The sequence below is a fragment of the Artemia sp. Qi Xiang Cuo genome, chromosome 17 (assembly GCF_049724085.1).
Source record: "Artemia sp. Qi Xiang Cuo chromosome 17, ASM4972408v1, whole genome shotgun sequence".
In the NCBI taxonomy this organism is placed as follows: Eukaryota; Metazoa; Arthropoda; class Branchiopoda; order Anostraca; family Artemiidae; genus Artemia; species Artemia sp. Qi Xiang Cuo.
In genome coordinates this window covers 35,724,345-35,736,518 of record NC_142810.1, presented here as the reverse complement: position 1 = coordinate 35,736,518, position 12,174 = coordinate 35,724,345, and positions in this window count along the sequence as shown.

The following is a 12,174-nucleotide window of genomic DNA, read 5'->3' as shown; positions in this document are numbered from 1 at the left end:
GGAATCAGGCAACTGAGTCTCTCAAACCCCTTAAAGCTCTTTTAAAAGATAAAAAAACTAATTATTTAACACAAAAATTTCATTTTTAATGACCACCAAGTAAAGAAAAACCACACGGAATTAGGCAACTGAGTCTCTCAATCCCCGTAAAGCTCTTTTAAAAGATACAAAAACTACTGATTTAACACAAAAATTTCGTTTTTAATGACCACCAAGTGAAGAAAAACCACACGGAATCAGGCAACTGAGTCTCTCAAACCCCTTAAAGCTCTTTTAAAAGATACAATAAGTACTGATTTAACACAAAAATTTCGTTTTTAATGACCACTAAGTAAAGAAAATCACACGGAATCAGGCAACTGAGTCTCTCAAACCCCTTAAAGCTCTTTTAAAATATACAAAAACTACTGATTTAACACAAAAATTTCGTTTTTAATGACCATCAAGTAAATGAAAATCACACTTAATTAGTCAACTGATCCTCTCAAACCCTGTAAAGCTATTTTAAAAGATACAACAACTACTTATTTAACACAAAAATTTCGTTTTTAATGACAATCAAGAAAAGAAAAGAAAAAATGACTTAGGCACCTGAGTCTCTCAATCCCCGTAAATCTCTTTTAAAATATACAAAAACTACTTATTTAACACAAAAATTTTGTTTTTAATGACCACCAAGTAAAGAAAAACCACACGGAATTAGGCAACTGAGTCTCTCAAACCCCGTAAAGCTCTTTTAAAAGATGCAAAAACTACTGATTTAACACAAATATTTCGTTTTTAATGACCACTAAGAGAAGAAAAACCACACGGAATTAGGCAACTGAGTCTCTCAAACCCTGTAAAGCTCTTTTAAAAGATACAAAAACTACTTATTTAACACAAAAATTTCGTTTTTAATGACCACCAAGAAAAGAAAAATCACAAGGAATTAGGCAACTGAGTCTCTCAATCCCCGTAAAGCTATTTTAAAAGATACAAAAACTACTGATTTAAAACAAAAATTTCGTTTTTAATGACCACCATGTAATGGAAAACCACACGGAATTAGGCAACTGAGTCTCTCAAACCCTGTAAAGCTCTTTTAAAAGATACAAAAAATACTTAATTAACACAAAAATTTCTTTTTTAATGACCTCCAAGTGAAGAAAAACCACACGGAATCAGGCGACTGAGTCTCTCAAACCCCTTAAAGCTCTTTTAAAAGATACAAAAACTACTTATTTAACACAAAAATTTCGTTTTTAATGACCATCAAGTAAAGAAAAATCACACGGAATTATGCAACTGACTCTCTCAATCCCCGTAAAGCTCTTTTAAAACTGTGACAAGCTAAACCACGACAAAAGCACTACTCTCGTGGAGCTCAATCCCCATTTAACTCAATCCCCGTGCAACTGAACCCCCTTGTAACTGAACCCCTGTATAACCGAACCCCCCGTGTATCTGTATCCCCCTTTAACTGAACTCTCATGCAACTCAACCCTCCATGCAACCCATCTCCCTCAAAACACTTTTCAGTCATTTTCTAGTACTCTCGTGGAACTCAATCCCCATTTAACTCAACCCCCGTGTACCTGCACCCACTTGTCACTCACCCCCGGTCTTTCCGCCACTCCCGAGTAACTGTACCCCCGGGAACGGTACGCTCCTGCCACTCAACCCTCCAGGCCCCCCCTCTCCCGCAAAACACTATTCAGTCATTTTCTCGTTAAATTGACAATACGCTCCAAAACATCACTTGTGTATCATACAGTACATAATCATGGCATCTCCTCCAATTCACAAATCCCATTACCCCTTTTTTTTGCAAAGGTTAATCAAACATCTCCGATTGTAAATGCATTAAAAAATTTTCCACTCACTAATTACCCCTTTTTTGCAAATGCTAAACAAGAAAAAAAACTGTTTGCTTTTCAAAAACTTGTCCGTTAAAACCCGAAACAAGACGCACTGGTTTTATAATACAGGTTTAATTAATTGCGTAAATCTCTTTGAAAGGGTGTAATGCCCCTGTAGAATAGAATACCTACCAGAAAAACCTGTTTGGTACGGGGGCCTTGGCAAATTCATTAGAAGGACTATACTTGAAATATAAAAACAATTTTCAAGTAAAGTGTTTGACTTTTGTCCCAAATCCTTAAAAAAAAAACTCCTGAAACACAAGGGCCGTTTAGATAGAATAACAAGCTTTTTTAAAATACCAAAAAACTTTAGCATGAAGAGCAAGGGACTGAGGAATGGGCCACTTCCTCACATACGGAAAAAATTCCGTTTGGTTTAATTTATTACGTTGCTCCTTACTTTCAGTAGAAAAAAACAAAAAGTTTTTTTTATTTAATCTACAGGGAATGAATGGGTATAATAGGCAGAATTGCTCCAAAAGTGGTATTTATGTCAGTGTGAGTAAATTCACTCGCAATTGAACGAGGATATTTTATAAATGAGGTACTTAATATGCTCAGCAATTACTGTTTTATTTGTTTATATGAGACACTGTATATAAATAATAGACAGTATGATCTTTTCCTATCTCAACCAATATAAAAACCCGGAAAGAGATGCAAGTGCTCCGGAGAACATTTAAACAACTATAAACATATGCGACATTCGATTTTTTACGGGTAGACAAGTCAGATTTCCCTTGAACGAGAAACCTGGCTTCAACGTTGTAACACTAAATTTTTAAAAATCTAATTTTAAATTAATTTATTCCAATACATATATGAAAATCGGTAATTAGTAGTGGAATGTTGTTATTAATTTTTTTTAGGAATTAAAAGTAGGTTTCGAAGTCTCGAGTTGGTTTCAAAGGCATTTTGAGAAATTTTCTGCCAAAATACGTGTTCCAGGGTAATTTCATCCCCAACAAAGAATTGAGTTTTTTTGTGCTAAATTTAGGAAACCTGCCGATGTGACTGCGTGAGGAATTTCTAGGCACATCATCAACCCTATAATTACTTGCTTACTATCAGTTGCTGTAGCGCATTGGCTAGTGAGCTCTCTTCCTGACAGCGAAGATAAAAGTTCGAGTCGCTTTACAGTAACAAGTCGTTATTGGTATTATCTTTCACCAATACTTATATTGGTTATTTCAGGATTAATAATTATTAAATCACTCGTCGTGTTATCTTGCACGAGTACTGTTATTTGTTTGCTTCTTTTTAATTTTTGCATCACCTTTCTTTTTGCCCATCTAAATTTTTGCCCTAGCTTTTGTAATCTTTTCACTTTTTTTAACTTTTTCACCAATACTCCTGCTGGACCAAGAATCTCTGTTATGCTTGTGATAATATCCATTTTATATGAATCTACTGCCAGGAAAATCCAGTATTATATTGTGAAAACGACGTCATGTTTATACCAAAATGATGTCATATATACTGCAATGATGTCATATTTTCTACAATGATATGACGCTTGTACAAATTTGACATGGCTCCATAGCTAAAAATGACGTCATACGAATAACGACTATTAAGGTTCACCTCGGTGGATATAAAAATATAGTCCAAAAAATTATTTTTCTTCTTTGCTGATTTTAGTTTTTTCAGCTTCATCAGCAAATGCTGTTTTACAAGATTAAAAATAAGTAAACACCATTGAGATCTCCTTAGTAAGCGAAATCTCTTTATTATTTAAAACAAAAACTTCACACAGAGCAGGTTAAAGTCGAATATATATATATATATATATATATATATATATATATATATATATATATATATATATATATATATATATATATATATATATATATATATATATATATATATATATATATATATATATCAATTAAAATGATTCCTATTCGACTTTAACCTGCTCTGTCTGAAGTTTTTATTTTAAATAATAAAGAGATTTCGCTTACTAAGGAGATCTCAATGGTGTTTACTTATTTTTAATCTTGTAAAACAGCATTTGATGATGAAGCTGAAAAAACTCAAAATAAGCAAAGAAGAAAAATAATTTTTTGGAATATATTTTTATATCCACCGAGGTGAACCTTAATAGTCGTTATTCGTAGAACGTCATTTTTAGCTATCGAGCCAAGTCAAATTGTACAAGCGTCATATCATTGTAGAAAATATGACATCATTGCAGTATATATGACATCATTTTGGTATAAAAATGACGTCGTTTTCACAATATAATACTGGATTTTCCTTGCAGTAGATTCATATAAAATGGATATTATCACAAGCATAACAGCGATTTTTGGTCCAGCAGGAGTATTGGTGAAAAAGTTAAAAAAAGTGAAAAGATTACAAAAGCTAGGGCAAAAATTTAGATGGGCAAAAATAAAGGTGATGCAAAAATTAAAAAGAAGCAGACAAATAACAGTACTCGTGCAAGATAACACGACGAGTGATTTAATAATTATTAATCCTGAAATCACCAATATAAGTATTAGTGAAAGATATTACCAATAACGACTTGTTACTGTAGAGCGACTCGAACTTCTATCTTCACTGTCAGGAAGAGAGCTCACTAGTCAATGCGCTACAGCAACTGATAGTAAGCAAGTAATTATAGGGTTGATGATGTGTCTAGAAATTCCTCACGCAGTCACATCGGTAGGTTTCCTAAATATAGTACAAAAAACCTCAATTCTTTGTTGGGGATGAAGTATACATAGAAGTATATTGTTCAACTTCTGAGGAGAACCATAATCCATATTAACCAAAAGCTGAAATACGCGCTTTGAAAAAAACTTCTTGCATCATTGAATACGAGTAGCTTAAATTGGGGGAGGGGGTATTTGTATAGTAATCCGGGTTGCAGCGGTAGCTAGCAACCTAGTAAGAGCCGATCACGTCCAATGTTGTATCCGGGTTGCAGCTGTAGATAGCAACCAAGTAAGAGACGATCACTTCCAATGTTAAGAAATATAAAATCCCATAACTCTTTAAAAAAAAGTCAGATCAATACAAAAAGTACACCATTAGAACCGCCTTGTCCGAAACCCATATATAGAAAACTGTCCCCTGGCTTGAACAGCAAGGGAAATATATTGGCTTGAAAATCAAGAAAAGTGGCGGCTACTACAACATTCTTCCTATACGGCAGAATGATATATTTGGCCTAAACGGCTGGTATAGAATAATACCAGAAATTTTTTTAATTAGTTTTGTTTTTTGTTAGGTTCTTTCTACTCAACACGTGACCTTAATTCGTCCCGTATATGTCACGTAACCATGTTTAGTTCGTGTGATGAATTTGAAAGGTTGAGTCAGCTGTACTCAGATTTTGAAAACCAATTCAAAAACGACAGTGCCAAAATAAACAAGGAAGAAAAAAGGCTAAGAGACGTGCTAAAAAAATAAAAAATCTACTGGGTCCAAGATTAACGAAATCAGAACTGGCAATGAACCCGGAACTTCTAAACCAAATGCAGACACATTACAACAATTATTATAATCAGGATTAATTTGTTACTGTAGAGCGACTCGAACTTCTATCTTTGTTGTCAGGAAGAGAGCTCACTAGCCAATGCGCTACAGCAACTGATAGTAAAGAAGTAATAATACAGTTAAAAATAAAAAAATGGAAGTACAAATAGCACTAGATCTAGAGATTTCCTTTAAAATGAGCCATTGAACAACTCTCTACGATGTTCCAGTGCCAAGCTATCTATCGAATATAAAGTTTTAATACAACTTTACCGCGAACTGTTTGATTGCTTCAAAAATAAAATATCTTTGAAAAGACAGCAGTACAAAAAGACATCAAAAATGCAGTTTTTAGTGGAAAAATTTATCCGGTTTTAAAAATAATTTGTTTTAGTTACAAAAGGTTTTTAACCCAATTAATTTCCTTTAAAATAAGCCATTGAACAGCTCTCTACGATGTTCCAGTGCCAAGCTATCTGTGGAAAAGAAGAAGAAGAAGAAGAAGAAAGAAAAAATATCCCGTTTGTGGAGAATAACGTTGTTAAAGACAATTTTCTTGATTTTCAAGCCAATATATTTTCTTTGTTATTCAAGCCAAAGGGCGGTAAGTTTCCTTTATAGGGGTTCCGGACAAAGCGGTTCTAATGGTGTAATTTTTGTTTTGATTTGACTCTTTTTTTATGAGTTAGGGTTTTTATATTTCTTAACATTGGACGTGATCGTCTCTTACTAGGTTGCTAGCTACCGCTGCAACCCGGATTGAGGTTTCCGGGTTGCAGCTGTAGCTAGCAACCTAGTATGAGACGATCACGTCCAATGTTAAGAAATTTAAAAACCCATAGCTCCTAAAAAAGAAGTCATATCAAAACAAAAAGTAAACCATTAGAACCGCCTTGTCCAAAACCCCTGTATAGGAAACCTTCTGTCATTTGGCTTGAACAGCAAGGGAAATATATTGGCTTGAAAATCAAGAAAATTGACTTTAACCACGTTATTCTCCACAAACGGCATATTTTTTTTTATTTTCTTTTCCTCAGATAGTTTGGCACCCCCCTCTCACACCCACCATTTCACCAAATACATCCAATCAAAATTTTTAAATATCAATTTTTTTCAACGTAGTTGAGGTTTGAATTTAGCTATGTCAGTTGCACCTGATAGTGGTGATCCGACGTCCGATTCCTTACTGAGGGACCCCATTGATGTGTCTCTTCACCTTAGACTTCTAACAGTTGATGAAAATAAAAAAATTACTTATGGGTTTCGTAGTAATTCATCTGGTAGCAATCATATTACTCTAGAAACACTAAACTGTATTTTTCCTGGTGCAGCTGAAGTTTTATGAGAGTTAAGTTTTAAAAACATGAATGAGTGTTTTTATCAAGAGAAATTCCCAGATTATTTTGAAGTTGTCCTATTAACCCCAAATCAGAAGGGGGGCGTTCAATATGACCCAGGTAATTATATACAGATATCTGTTTCACCCATCATTTCCCGTGTTTTAGAGAAGTGTTCTAGTATTATAATGATGAGTTTTTTGGAGGATCATAAGTTACTGGTAGAGACACAATTTGGGTTCCGTAGAAAAAGGACAACGGAACAGGCGATGATTTATTTGACAACTATTATTAATGATGTATTAGATAAAGGTTACAAAATAGGTGCTATATTTTTAGATCTGATGAAAGCTTTCGACACTGTGGATCGTGAACTTCTACTTAAGAAGTGTGAGGTGTATGGTTTGAGGGGTAAATAATTAAATTTTTTTGAGAAGTTTTTTAAGTAATCGTTATCAGTATGTCCAACTAAATGATTCTTCTTCCGAAAAAAAGCGTATTGAAATAGGTGTTCCGCAAGGAACAGTTCTCGGTCCTATATTATTCTTGATATTTATTAATGATTTACCAAATTGTCTAAATAATTTCTGCTATAGAATAAATGAACTAACGGTAAACCGGACTAATGAAACAGTTTTACTTTTTACTGATAACACAACATCCATTAGCACAGCTAAGACAGCGGAGCTGCTGCAGATTTCCATGAAGGAATCAGTTAATGGAATTACAGTATGGCTGAGGGTAAATAAATTAAGGATTAACATGGCTAAGTCTAACTTTATTATTTTCTCGCGATCATCAAACTTTTACCCATGGATCAAGGAATTAGATATGCCCAATGACGTTATAAAACGGACTGCGTCTTTTAAATACCGTGGGATTGTAATAGATGAAACTCTATCTTTTAAGGAACATGATACTTTAACTAGCAAAATTCTGGCAAGAAATCTCGGTATAATGAAGAAACTCCAACATTGTTTTCCCAAGTCTGTCCTTCGCCATCTTTATTTTTCTTTAATACACCCGTACATACTTTATTGTTCAAGTATTTGGCTCTCTACTTTTTCTTCTACCCTAAAACCAATAAGAGTTCTACAAAATCATGCAGTAAGAATTTTAGCCGGTATATCTCCACGTATGTCTGTTCGAAAAATTTACCCAACTTTAAAAATTTTGCCGGGCTGCAGGCCTTCGTGAATTCTATGTATTGTGGTTTATTTTTGGACTGCAGAAGGATGTTCAGCCTCGTTGTTTTAGTGATTTATTGTCCATTAGGTCTACTGTTCATTCTCATGATACAAGGGGTAGCGCGGACTTCTGTGTACCTAGAGGTATATCTTCCCGTTCATATTTTTCTGTTCTTTATAGAGGTAAGCGGAAATGGAATAGTTTGAATAGTGATATTAAGACAATTGGTGACCCCAATATTTTTAGAAAAATCATTAAGGAACTTCTTTTTGCTGAATATGAGTTTTGACTGATTAATTGATTTATTTATTGTGGGGGTTTTGTTGATATTATGTTCCCAGAGGATGTATAATAAATGATATTGTTTTGTATTTATTGTTTAGCGTGATGGTATTAGTGGTGTCGGTGGCCAAGTGTTCTTTGTTTTAAGGATTTTGTTTTCTCTACCTCCCCCACGGACAAGCTTTGCTTTTTAGGGGAGGCAGCAATAATTTTTTGTTGATATGTTTTTTTTCAATAAATCCTTCTTCTTCTTCTTCTTCACCGTAAATATTTTTGCACTTTGCTGCTAAATAAAATTATTTTGTTTATAATTTTCAGGAATTATTCTAGTTTCAATTGAAAAATAAGATTTTTTTTTTTCAAGGTATCGAGTAGCTAGTTAAGTCTAATATATACAATGGTATGTTCTCCGAATGATCTCTTTTAATTAGGTTCCTAGCTACCGCTGCAAACCGGAACTATTAAAAAATATTTTATCTTTAATTACAGAAGGAACTAGATGTAGCAAGTTTTACTATTGAGGCGAGTTGCCCTTACTATACAACATACAGTTCGTTATCACGAACTGTTTGCTTTGATGTGTCTATTGTCCATTGTCCGAAACCCATATATAGAAAACTTTCTGTCCCTTGGATTGAACAGCAAGGGAAATATATTGGCTTGAAAATCAAGAAAAGTGGCGGCTGCTACAACATTCTTCCTAAACGGCAGAATGTTATATTTGGCCTAAACGGCTGGTATAGAATAATACCAGAAAATTTTTTAATTAGTTTTGCTTTTTGTTAGGTTCTTTCTACTCAACACGTGACCTTAATTCGTCCCGTATATGTCACGTAACCATGTTTAGTTCGTTTGATGAATTTGAAAGGGTGAGTCAGCTGTACGCAGAATTTGAAAACCAATTCAAAAACGACAATGCCAAAATAAAACAGAGAAGAAAAAAGGCTAAGAGACGTGCTAACGAAATAAAAAAGCTACTGGGTCCGAGATTAACCAAATCAGAACTGGCAATGAACCCGGAACTTCTAAACCAAATGCGGACACATTACAACAATTATTATAATCAGGATTCACTTGCTACTGTAGAGCGACTCGAACTTCTATCTATGTTGTCAGGAAGAGAGCTCACTAGCCAATGCGCTACAGCAACTGATAGTAAAGAAGTAATAATAGGGTTAAAAATAAAAAAAATTGAAGTACAAATAGCACTAGATCTAGAGATTTTCTTTAAAATGAGCCATTGAACAACTCTCTACGATCTTCCAGTGCCAAGCTATCTATCGAATATAAAGTTTAAATACAACTTTACCACGAACTGTTTGATTGCTTCAAAAATCAAATATCTTTGAAAAGACAGCAGTACTAAAAGACATCAAAAATAGTTTTTAGTGGAAAGATTTATCCTGTTTTAAAAAAAATTTGTTTTAGTTACAAAAGGTTTTTAAACCAATTAATTTCCTTTAAAATAAGCCATTGAACAGCTCTCTACGATGTTCCAATGCCAAGCTATCTGTTGAAAAGAAGAAGAAGAAGAAAAAAAAATATCCCGTTTGTGGAGAATAACATTGTTAAAGAAAATTTTCTTGATTTTCAAGCCAATATATTGTCTTTGTTATTCAAGCCAAAGGGCGGTAATTTTCCTTTATAGGGGTTTCGGACAAAGCGGTTCTAATGGTGTACTTTTTGTTTTGATTTGACTCTTTTTTTAGGAGTTAGGGGTTTTTATATTTCTTAACATTGGATGTGATCGTCTCTTACTAGTTTGCTAGCTACCGCTGCAACCCGGATTGAGGTTTCCGGGTTGCAGCGGTAGCTAGCAACCTAGTATGAGACGATCACGTCCAATGTTAAGAAATTAAAAACTCATAACTCCTAAAAAAAGAAGTCATATCAAAACAAAAGTACACCATTAGAACCGCCTTGTCCAAAACCCCTGTATAGAAAACATTCTGTCATTTGGCTTGAACAGCAAGGGAAATATATTGGCTTGAAAATCAAGAAAATTGACTTTAACCATCTTATTCTCCACAAACGGCATATTTTTTTTTATTTTTTTTTCCACAGATAGTTTGGCACCCCCCTCTGACACCCACCATTTCACCAAATACATCCAATCAAAATTTTTAGATATCAATTTTGTTCAACGTAGTTGAGGTCTGAATTTAGCTATGTCAGTTGCACCTGATAGTGGTGATCCAACGTCCGATTCCTTACTGAGGGACCCCCTTGATGTGTCTCTTCACCTTAGACTTCTAACAGTTGATGAAATTAAAAAAATTACTCATGGGTTTCGTAGTAATTCATCTGGTAGCGACCATATTACTCTAAAAACACTTAAATGTATTTTTCCTGTTATAGCTGAAGTTTTATGTGGGTTAATTAATGAGTGTTTTTGTCAAGGAAAATTCCCAGACTGTTTTAAAGTTGCCCGTATAACCCCAATTCATAAGGGTGGTATTCAAAATGACCCAGGAAACTATAGACCGATATCTGTTTTACCCATTATTTCCCGTGTTTTAGAGAAGTGTTCTAGTATTAGAATGATGAGTTTTTTGGAGGATCATAAGTTACTGGTAGAGACACAGTTTGGGTTCCGTAGAAAAAGGACAAAGGGAACAGGGGATGATTTATTTGACAACTATTATTAATGATGTATTAGATAAAGGTTTTAAATTAGGTGCTATATTTTTTAGACTGATGAAAGCTTTCGACACTGTGGATCATGAACTTCTACTTAAGAAGTGTGAGGTGTATGGTTTGAAGGGTAAATAATTAAATTTTTTAAGAAGTTTTTTAAGTAATCGTTATCAGTATGTCCAACTTAATGATTCTTCTTCCGAAAAAAAGCGTAATGAAATAGGTGTTCCGCAAGGATCAGTTCTCGGTCCTTTATTATTCTTGATATTTATTAATGATTTACCAAATTGTCTAAATAATTTTTGCTTTAGAATAAATGAACTAACGGTAAACCCGACTAATGAAACAGTTTTACTTTTTGCTGATGACACAACAGCCATTAGCACAGCTAAGACAGCGGAGCTGCTGCAGATTTCCATGAAGGAATCAGTTAATAGAATTACAACATCGCTGAGGGTAAATAAATTAAGGATTAACATGGCTAAGTCTAACTTTATTATTTTCTCGTGATCATCAAACTTTTACCCATGGATCAAGGAATTAGATGTGCCCAATGGCGTTATAAAACGGACTGCGTCTTTTAAATACCTTGGGATTGTAATAGATGAAACTCTATCTTTTAAGGAACATGTTACTTTAACTAGCAAAATTCTGGCAAGAAATCTTGGTATAATGAAGAAACTCCAACATTGTTTTCCCAAGTCTGTCTTTCGCCATCTTTATTTTTCTTTAATACACCCGTACATACTTTATTGTTCAAGTATTTGGCTCTCTACTTTTTCTTCTATCCTTAAACCAATAAGAGTTCTACAAAATCATGCAGTAAGAATATTAGCCGGCATATCTCCACGTAAGTCTGTTCGAAAAATTTACCCAATTTTAAAAATTTTACCTGCTGCAGGCCTTCGTGAATTCTACGTATTGTAGTTTACTTTGGGACTGCAGTAGGATATTCTGCTTCGTTGTTTTGGTGATTTATTGTCCATTAGGTCTACTGTTCGTTCTCATGATACAAGGGGTAGCGCGGACTTCTGTGTACCTAAATGTATATCTTCCCGTTCATGTTTTTTCTGTTCTTTATAGAGGTACGCGGAAATGGAATAGTTTGAATAGTGATATTAAGACTATTGGTGACCCCAATATCTTTAGAAAAATCATTAAGGAACTTCTTTTTGCTGAATATGAGTTTTGACTGATTAATTGATTTATTTATTGTGGGGGTTTTGTTGATATTATGTTCCCAGAGGATGTATAATATATGATATTGTTTTGTATTTATTGTTTAGCATGATGGTATTAGTGGTGTCGGTGGCCAAATGTTCTTTGTTTTAAGGATT